The sequence below is a fragment of the Anastrepha ludens genome, chromosome 5, assembly GCF_028408465.1.
Source record: "Anastrepha ludens isolate Willacy chromosome 5, idAnaLude1.1, whole genome shotgun sequence".
In the NCBI taxonomy this organism is placed as follows: Eukaryota; Metazoa; Arthropoda; class Insecta; order Diptera; family Tephritidae; genus Anastrepha; species Anastrepha ludens.
The window spans coordinates 46,271,164-46,280,358 of record NC_071501.1 but is presented as its reverse complement, the minus strand read 5'-3'; the positions used below and the strand labels follow the sequence as shown (position 1 = coordinate 46,280,358).

Sequence of the window (9,195 nt, the reverse complement as noted above, 5' to 3'; positions counted from 1 at the left end):
CGTATGTACGAGTATGCACCTACATAGGTATGAATGTGCAACCCACCAGCCAAACAAAGCTAGGAATAACCGAACCAAACATCCAGCCAACCTTAAAACTCTTTGCAATATTTGTTGTTATTTGCTGACGATAATGATAGTGTTGCTAATGAAGTTGGTGGTTGCTTGTGATGCTGTTGTTGTTGTTCGCATGTTGATTACATTTTGTCTGTGAAGGCGTTGGTGCGCGACCAACCTGATTTTTCTTTTTTTTCGTGCAATATTTTTTTCCACTTCATCTGCATAAATATTGTAATATGTACCTAGACATAAGTATGTAGTACATGTGTCCGTATGTAGCTTCACAAAGTGTTTGGTTGTTTGGTTTCTTTATTTGTACACTTTTTTGTTTTTTTTTTTCTTGGTTTGCTTGAACGCATTTCGCAGATTTATGAATTATTGTAATTGCGCTCGAAAACATTTTTATGTGGCATGATGCACACAAAATATGGGAACAAGAAATAAAAAATACGTACACATGCAATAAAAGAAAATAATCATTTTTCCGTCTGTCACAATTATGAGTTTATATGGGCATGTGTGTACAGCTACGTTGATTTGCTCATAAAAGCTGACATTAACCACACAAAAAATGCGTTGAATTTTTGGGCTAGGCTGTGCTAGAATAATAAATAATGCGAGCGAAACAAAGTCAACAATTTTGAATTCACAAATTGGCATCTATAAAGTATGTTATGAATAATGAAGACATATTTTCCATATTCAAAATCACACTGGCTGAGCTAATTTCAGATTATACCCGGACGGTGCGTATGAGTTATTTATCGAGGGGAGGGTTCGCGTTGTATGGGTTACATTTGCAGATGTATGTATGTATGTATGCATTAATAATGCTTGAAAATTATATGAAAAAGAAATTTAATTGATTAGAAAGCATTAAAAGAAGAAATCTGTAGTCACACGCAATAAGTGGATAAGTAGTAAATCAAGCTTTTGAGAAAAAGTGCCTTATAAATACAGTGTCTCGATAAAGAACTCGGCCATTCAAGTGATATGGTTTTAAATCAAAAAATATATAAAGGGTGGTTAAATTTCAAGGGGCCAATGTTGAATGTGAACCACACCTAAACGTCAACGACACCGTTGGACTTCTTTCTTTGGGGTTATTTGAATGAAAAGGTGTACATCGATAAGCCAGCAACAATTCAAGAGCTAAAGGATGAGATAATTCGGCACCCTAACGGCATAGAACCTCAATTATGCCTCAGCGTCATCGAAAATTTGGAACATCGGATGGAGGTGTGTCGCCGAAGCCGCGGCGGCCATTTGGCCGATATTTTGTTCCATGCGTAATTGAGCCATACCAGTATTATCATAATAAAGAGAAATGATAATAATTTTCTAAAAAAAATTTATTTTATTCAAAATCAACACCGGCCCTTGAAACTTAACCACCCTTTATAATGATTTTAATATGAAAGTTTCTTAGTCTAAATTTATCCACTAGTTCATAAAACGCCGGAAAAACAGACATGGTACTTTTTACCAGGAAGTACAAGGTCCCGACGTGGAACCTCCCTCTCAAAGATCATGCACGGTACCTCGGAGTAATACTAAACAGTAAATTGCTGTAGTAGCACAATGTTGAGGAAAGGGTGAAAAACGCCAGTAACGCGTTGTAAGCATGTAAAAGAATGCTAGGCGTTACTTGGGGTATATCACCCTTTCTGATGCATTGGTGCTACACGCCAGTAGTTAGACTGATATTGCTGTATGGGGCCTTAGTACGGTGGACTGCGACAAGAAAACTGACATACCTAATGCCACTGGAAAGTGGTTCAACGACTCGCTGCTCTGTGCGTAACAGGAGCGATGAAAACCACTCCAACGGCGGCGCTGGAAATGATACTCAGCACGCCACCTATTGACCTTATGGCGGAAAACCTGGAAGTGAAATCCGCGAGGAGGTTAGTGGCTGTTGGGGTATTCAGCTGTAGAATCTTCGGACACAGCTCAATAGGAAAGTGGAACCCAGTTTGCACAGGCTACATGACTCCGTACTTTAATTGGGAGAGAAGGTTTCACACTACAATTGAAGAGGAGGGATGCCACAAAGCATGAAGCGTGGTCATAGAACTTTTCACATCTATACAGACGGCTCTAATACTTTAAACGGAGTTGGAGCGGGTACTTACTGCTCAAAACTAGGGATAAGGCACTCAAGCTGCCAGACCACGGCAGTATTTTCCAAACGGAAGTTTTTTCTGTGGAGAAAGCCGCGGAGCTAGCCTACTCTAGAACAAGAAAGAACTCAACAATTAATATATACGTGGACAGTCAAGCAGCAATAAGAGCAATAAGCTCATATTGTATTAAGTCCAAAAATGTTCGACGGAGCAGGGAGGCCATAGAAAGGCTAGCCGCAAACAGTAGGCTGCATATCTACTGGGTACCTGGTCACAAAGGCATTATGGGGAACGAAATAGTAGATGAGATAGCAAAAAGTGCTGTGACATACCAAAACCGCTAAACACAATATACAACGAAATGGACGACCACATGAAAAGGCAAGTGGAAGCTAGGTGGACTAATCTGACCACATGCAAAACAGCAAAAGTTATGTGTAGAACTAACGACAAAAAACTGACTCAATTCGTACTTACGCTATCGCGAAAGGACTGCAGAACTATCATGCTAACAGGTCATAATCTATTGGCTGCACATGCGTACAAGATAGGGATTGCTAACACGAACCAATGCAGGAAATGCAGAGAGGATATTGAGGAAACTTTAGAACACCTTCTGTGCGTTTGTCCGGCATTATTTAAAATGCCGTGCGTTTAAAATGCATGGGAGCCCCATTGTTTGAGGGTCTGCAGGATATCTCAAAAAGCCGATCTCCCGGCGCTGCTTAGATTCGCCAAAAGCGCTGTCATCCTACATGACTTCTACTTTCGGCATTCATAGAGGTCGGTCTTCATCTGGTAGCGCTAGGGACCAAAAGGTCTATGCGCGGCTTATTGCCAACCGGGCTAACCTAACCTAATCTAACCTCATTAATAAATCAATCCAATTTATGTAACTTATAACTATAATTGTAAGAAGATAAGGCTTTGGTAGTAGGAAAAAAAAGATGAATTAAGAAAAGAAAAATCCAAAGTAGTTATTAGAAAATATAGAGAGAAATTTAATGCCATAATTCAATGCAACCAAACACTTTTAAAGTAATTATAGACTTGTGCCTTGTAGTTAAATCTGGTAAGTCCAGCCTCCACAGTGCCGGGTAATGAGTTCCACACTTTAACAGTATTATAGTCACCAGCATTAATAGCGTTTGTCTTTTTTGCGATATTTAGTCGGCAAGCCTTTATTTTTTCTCACAGCATTCAGTTTTCTTGGCATGAATTCAACCAGCTGCTTGCATGTTAAAGGATCTACAGGTATTTTCCCCCATCTTCTTTAATAGCATTTACCAGGTTTTTCTTATTTCTAATAATAAGCTTTTTCAGTTGGTTTTCCAAATGCGGCCACAGATGTTCAATTACATTGATGCCCGGAGATTGTGGAGGTGTTTCAAGCACGTTAGCGTAGTTGTACATAAGCCATAGATGGGCATCAAGTGCCTTTGCTTGGGATCGTTGTCTCGATAGTATTGGAAATTAATTCCCAACTTTTCAGCTGAATTCAGCAAATTTGGTCCAAAAATTTTCTTTCATAATTGTTAGGTATTGTTTGTGGTCTATATTGCCGTTAATGAAGCACAAATTTCTAGTACTAGCAGCGGACTTACAACCCCACACCACTACCGATACACCCCTAACTGTCGGACGTAATTTTTTTTATTCAGCAACTCTTCATTCAATCTCCTCCACTCATTTGACTGTCCATCTGACCTAAATATGTATGTTAAACTTGCTTTCATCTGCAAATAAAACGTGCTTCCAGAACTCGAAATCCTTATCCCCATGACGCTTCGCGAATTTTATTCTCTTGTGTCGGTTAATCTCGTTCATTAAAGGTTTTTTTTCATGCAACTCTTCCATGTTAAATATTCTTTCGCTACACTTTACGTATACTTTTGGAGTTGCAGTTAATACTAAGGTGTTGGGTGACTACTTTTGCGAGCTTAGGAGCGCTCAAATTTGGATTTTTCTCAATTTGTTGCCCTATCCACCGTTCATCTGCATCCGAAAACGGTTTTGGTTGTCCCGATTTCTTCTTATTTTCCACAGATTTTGTTTCTTTGCAACGTTTTATCACGTCGTACACAGTCAAACGGAATCTGTCCACTATTTCTGCGATTTCCCCAACGGTTTTACCCTTTTCATGATGACAAATAATTAAATTTCTGACTTCAATTGTGCTTTGTCCCCGCTGTCTACCCAAGTTTATAATTTGGACTTTTAGTCAATAAAACAAGACTGAAATTTTACTTTAATTTATTACGTTTGGTTCTTTCTTTGCACTGTTCTACTGAGAGCAAATTAATTGTAGGATTCGCCGTTTTAACAATTGCAGTAATGCCAGACGTTCGACTTCTTTTTTGACACCAATTTTGCGAATGCTGCTTGATACATTTTTTATATCAAAGAGCTAATGGATTTGTAAATTATAATTACTATTTTTAAAATCCTATTTGAATACCCAACAGAAAAATATATTATAAAAATAAAAATATTTAACTTGCATTTCTTACAAAAATTTTGAATTTGAAGCTGTGTGCTATGTATGTCCGAGTTCTTTATTAAGCCATTGTACATACAACTAATTGCAGTTTTGGATCAGCCAGCAAAAAGCCCCTACTTTGACCGCGTTGAAAATCTGTGGAACGATATTAAGGTAAAAAAAAAAATATTTAAAAAGTCAGTGAACTTTGGCAAGGAGTACAGGAAGCGTGGAAGCTTGAAGTTAATAGAATAGATCTTTACTTTGCAGATGTGAAGCAGTTTTAAAAAAGCAATGAGTACTCGACAAAATACTAAACAGATAAGAAATTAATAAACAAATTCTAACAATTTGAATAAGTTATTTCAGTTTTTCTTGCAAATCTATAAAAAGTTCGCTATTTCAGTGGCCAGTTTGAAATGTGATAAATTCCGATTTTTCAATTTTTATTTTGCGTTTTTTTTTTGTGATAGTACAGAAATAAAAGAATAAATTTTCGCAAAAATAACTGTTTTACTAGGTCATCCAATGAAAATAATCATTATTATAGACCTCTTCGCTTTGCCAAGCGTTAGCAAGTGGCGAATAAATGAAGCAACTGGTATAAATGGAAGGATAAATCCAAGATTAATAGTTTCGGTTTCGTGACTTTCGGGGAACCGCGTTATTTGTGACAGTGATTTGGTAGTCATATTAACTTTCAACCGCGACTGTGACCTAAACAGAACCAGAATGATTTCTAACTAACTAAGACATTATTGATTTATTTGGTAGCACTGATATTAAATTTCATTAAATCGAATAATGATGATTATTTTTTATTTACATTTTTTTTTGTAGAGAATAGGATCCAGTTTCAGCTGTTATGGCTATGCACAGAATATGCAATAAAATTAAACAAAATTAAAATTTGCGCAAGTGGGCAAAGTTCAGTCCGAAATGAATTTATTTTTAATTTTTATTTTTATGTTTTTATTTATTTTTGGTTAATAACACTGAATAACAACCCAAAAATATCTTGTTTGATGATTACATTTTCTAAAGCAGTTTTTCATGCTGATTACAAATCTGAAAACCGTTTTTCTCTATCACGTCAGGTTTTTAAGATATTAACATGTCCCTCAAGATTCATCTCCTCGACTCACATCTCGACTTCTTTCCAGAAAACCTAGGTTCTGTTAGTGATGAACATGGTGAACGTTTCCATCAGGACAACTCGGTGATGGAGTCACGCTATCAAAGTCGATGGAGTGCAGCAATGTTAGCCGACTATTGCTGGATGCTTCAGCGCAACATGCCAAATTGTCAGCACAAACGCAAGTCTACAGCCAAGAAATTCAAACCAAACTAACTTTCAATTTAAGGAACTTTACGTTATACCTATGTATTTTACAAGTGTATTATATCTTAAACTATGTGTATTTATGTTAAGTAGTACTCTATTCAGCGATATATGCTCTACTGTGACTTGCCTGCGAGTTGTTTGCTTTGATACAATATTAAACATATATAAATGGTCAATGCCAAATATCTCAACAACGGTGGGTGATAGAGACAAACGGTTTCTATATTTGTAATCAGCATGTCTTACTTGTCTTAAAACAAGTGTTGGTTTCCAAGATATTTTCCGAAAGTTTTTTTTTGTTGCTCAGTGTAATCTTTGGATAAAATCTATTTTTCATAACACAAAAGCAACATGTTAAACGAATTTTTCAAATGGAATTTTTAGTGAGTTTTCACATTAAAATTAAAAATCTAATCAAAACAATTAAACGAAGCAAATTTAAAAAATGTTAGCGATAAATAACAATTTATCATAGATGGAGGTGCCGGGGTTTGAACCCGGGACTTCTCACATGCGAAGCGAGCGCTCTACCACTGAGCTACACCCCCACACACCAAACGGCTGCCCAATGCTTGTTTTGTGATTTAACCACCTCACCCAATAAGCAACAAGTGGTGTGGTCAAAAATAACCAACTCACCACAGTGTACAGACAGCGCATGTGTAGAAACAGAAGTTAAAAATAGCTTTGGTGAGAAACCAAAATAGCGAGCGTCAAATAGCAATAGTAAAATACAGAGTACTGAGAGAGAGAGAGAGAGAGAGTCTCAACTACGAGTATCAACTCAATTTTTTCAGCGAAATACTAGTGTAGTACAGGAATACATACATACATACAATACTTACTACACATTTTCAATTCGCTAAATTGATTTGAAAATGCTGGTGGCGGCAGCCACGTATTGCCTGCAGAGCTACATACCATATGGAGATACAGTGAAACCTCCTACAAACGTACACTTACGGTTATGGGGGTTTGAAGAACAAAACGGAAAGAAGAAATTATAATTTTATAATTTTTCTTACATGAAATATTATGTCCATTGACTTTTTAAGGAACATTGAATTTCTGTAGAAAATAATTGTTCATGCGTGCATACAAATACATACGCATTCATGATCCATATATATTATTATAAAACATGTCTGGGAAATTTTAGAACGAAAAATTAGAAAAAATCCGATTTCAAGCGCTTCAGTACTCAAAGAACTACTAATAGAAGCTTGGAACAATATAAGTTCTGCAGAGTTAACAAATTTAGTCGCCTCGATGCTACGACGGCTTCAAGGGTTTAACTCGATTTTGACATCGCGATGTACATTGAGTGAGCCGTTCAGGCGATCTTCAGACATTGTTGATCTCAAATACGTTTTCAGTCGTCGCAAAGTTGAGAAGGATCGTTCATTCGTCGCTGTTATCACAACCTCTCCACCCCCTGCGCACGGGCCTGCTGATGACTGCAATAATATCGCCACTGCCAAAAGTTTTCATGCAGGTAATACTTTTTAATCCTGGACGGAGGCTTATTCGTTGTCTCGCCAATATTAACTTCAAGATTGACGATTTTAGTATTAAAGGTCTCTTCAATTAATAAAAGTCGATTATGCGAGCCTTGCTGATTTTTGTTCAAAATCTTTATCATTGACTTTGAGTGGCTCGGAATATCAACTTCCGCATCAGGCTCAGACATTTGGGTCTGCGTTCATTCAAACTAAAAGCGAGAAAAAATTTTAAATTGGAGGTTTCGCCGCATATCCTCAAATGTTTTACACCAATTTTTTATAATGGAAATAAAGGGTTAAGTTTCAAGGGCCGGTGTTGATTTGGAATAAAGTACAATTTTTTTAGGAAATTATTGTCATTTCTCTTTATTATGATAATATTGGTATGACTCAATTACGTATGGAACAAAATATCGGCCAAATGGCCGCCGCGGCCTCGGGGCACACCTCTATCCGATGGTTCAAATTTTCGATGAAGCTGAGGCATAATTGAGGTTCTATGCCGTTAATGTGCCGAATTATCTCATCCTTTAGCTCTTGATTTGTTGCTGGCTTATCGACGTACACCTTTTCTTTCAAATAACCTCAAAGAAAGAAGTCCAACGGTGTCGTTGACTTTTAGGCGTGGTTCACATTCAACATCGGCCCTTGAAATTTAACCACCCTTTATATCTGCATGTATGTACATATGTAGATTTCGCCTATTCCTCTTTGTTATTCTACGCTCTTTTCACTCATTGATCTTTCTTATACGCTGATAAAAGTCTGACGTTCGTTTATTATGGGCTTTCATTGCTTTCTTTATATTTTTGCCCAGAAATATATGTTGCTTGTCCGCTATTAAAATTTCAGCGTCCACAGGAAACCAAGTGTCCGCGTACGGTTATTACGGTGTCCGCTTATCGGGATGGTATTTATTCTAAAAGTGCAACCGAGGTGTCCACAAATAGTAGTTTCACTGTAAATTGTTGCTATTTCCGTATCACATATAAACTCTCATCATATTTTTGAGAATTAGAGATCCAACAAAAAAAAGCAAAAAAAACAAAAAATACACACTCGATTTTCCAAATAATGACACGCGCCACAGTATTAATGTATTAATTGGAGTTGGAGGTGCCGGGGTTTGAACCCGGGACTTCTCACATGCGAAGCGAGCGCTCTACCACTGAGCTACACCCCCCGTTGGGGGGTGCATGTCTAATTTCATAGTTCATATTTGGGAGGGGGTCCTATGCTCGAAGCCTGAGTGGGGACACTTAAGTATGCACGTGCCTTTGTACATACATGTGTATGTATGTGTGTATGTTCAGCTCAGATATTGTTAATGAATTATTTGAAATGAGTCCCACTGGTGTATTAAAAAGACATTTGTAGTTCACTAAAAAAGAATTAAAAATAATTATAATAATTTCAGATGAATAAAAGTTTCAAATTTTAGCTTATAAAAAAATTGTATCAAATAATGACGCAATAGGGTGGTCGTGATGAATTACTCGATTCATTATCAAGTGATGCGCAATGAATTTGTAATCAATTGAATGCTCTAATTCTTGACCAAGCCTTCTCGAGGATTTAAAAATACACATACATATGTATTGATGGGTCATTGATGTGGAACTCACTTGCACAATGCGATAGCGAGGATTCAGCGCTGGTTATACAATGCCAAACTCCAGCTAG

At 37.2% G+C, this 9,195-nt stretch overlaps 2 non-coding genes across 2 annotated transcripts; both read right to left on the bottom strand.

Annotated features, from left to right (window-relative positions):
• Window positions 1–6,486: 6,486 nt before the first annotated feature.
• Trnaa-cgc (transfer RNA alanine (anticodon CGC)) lies at window positions 6,487–6,558 on the bottom strand. The gene has a single exon. It is a non-coding gene; the product is annotated as a tRNA-Ala (tRNA).
• A 2,065-nt stretch (window positions 6,559–8,623) lies between these two features.
• Trnaa-cgc (transfer RNA alanine (anticodon CGC)) lies at window positions 8,624–8,695 on the bottom strand. Its single transcript has one exon. It is a non-coding gene; the product is annotated as a tRNA-Ala (tRNA).
• Window positions 8,696–9,195: the final 500 nt, after the last annotated feature.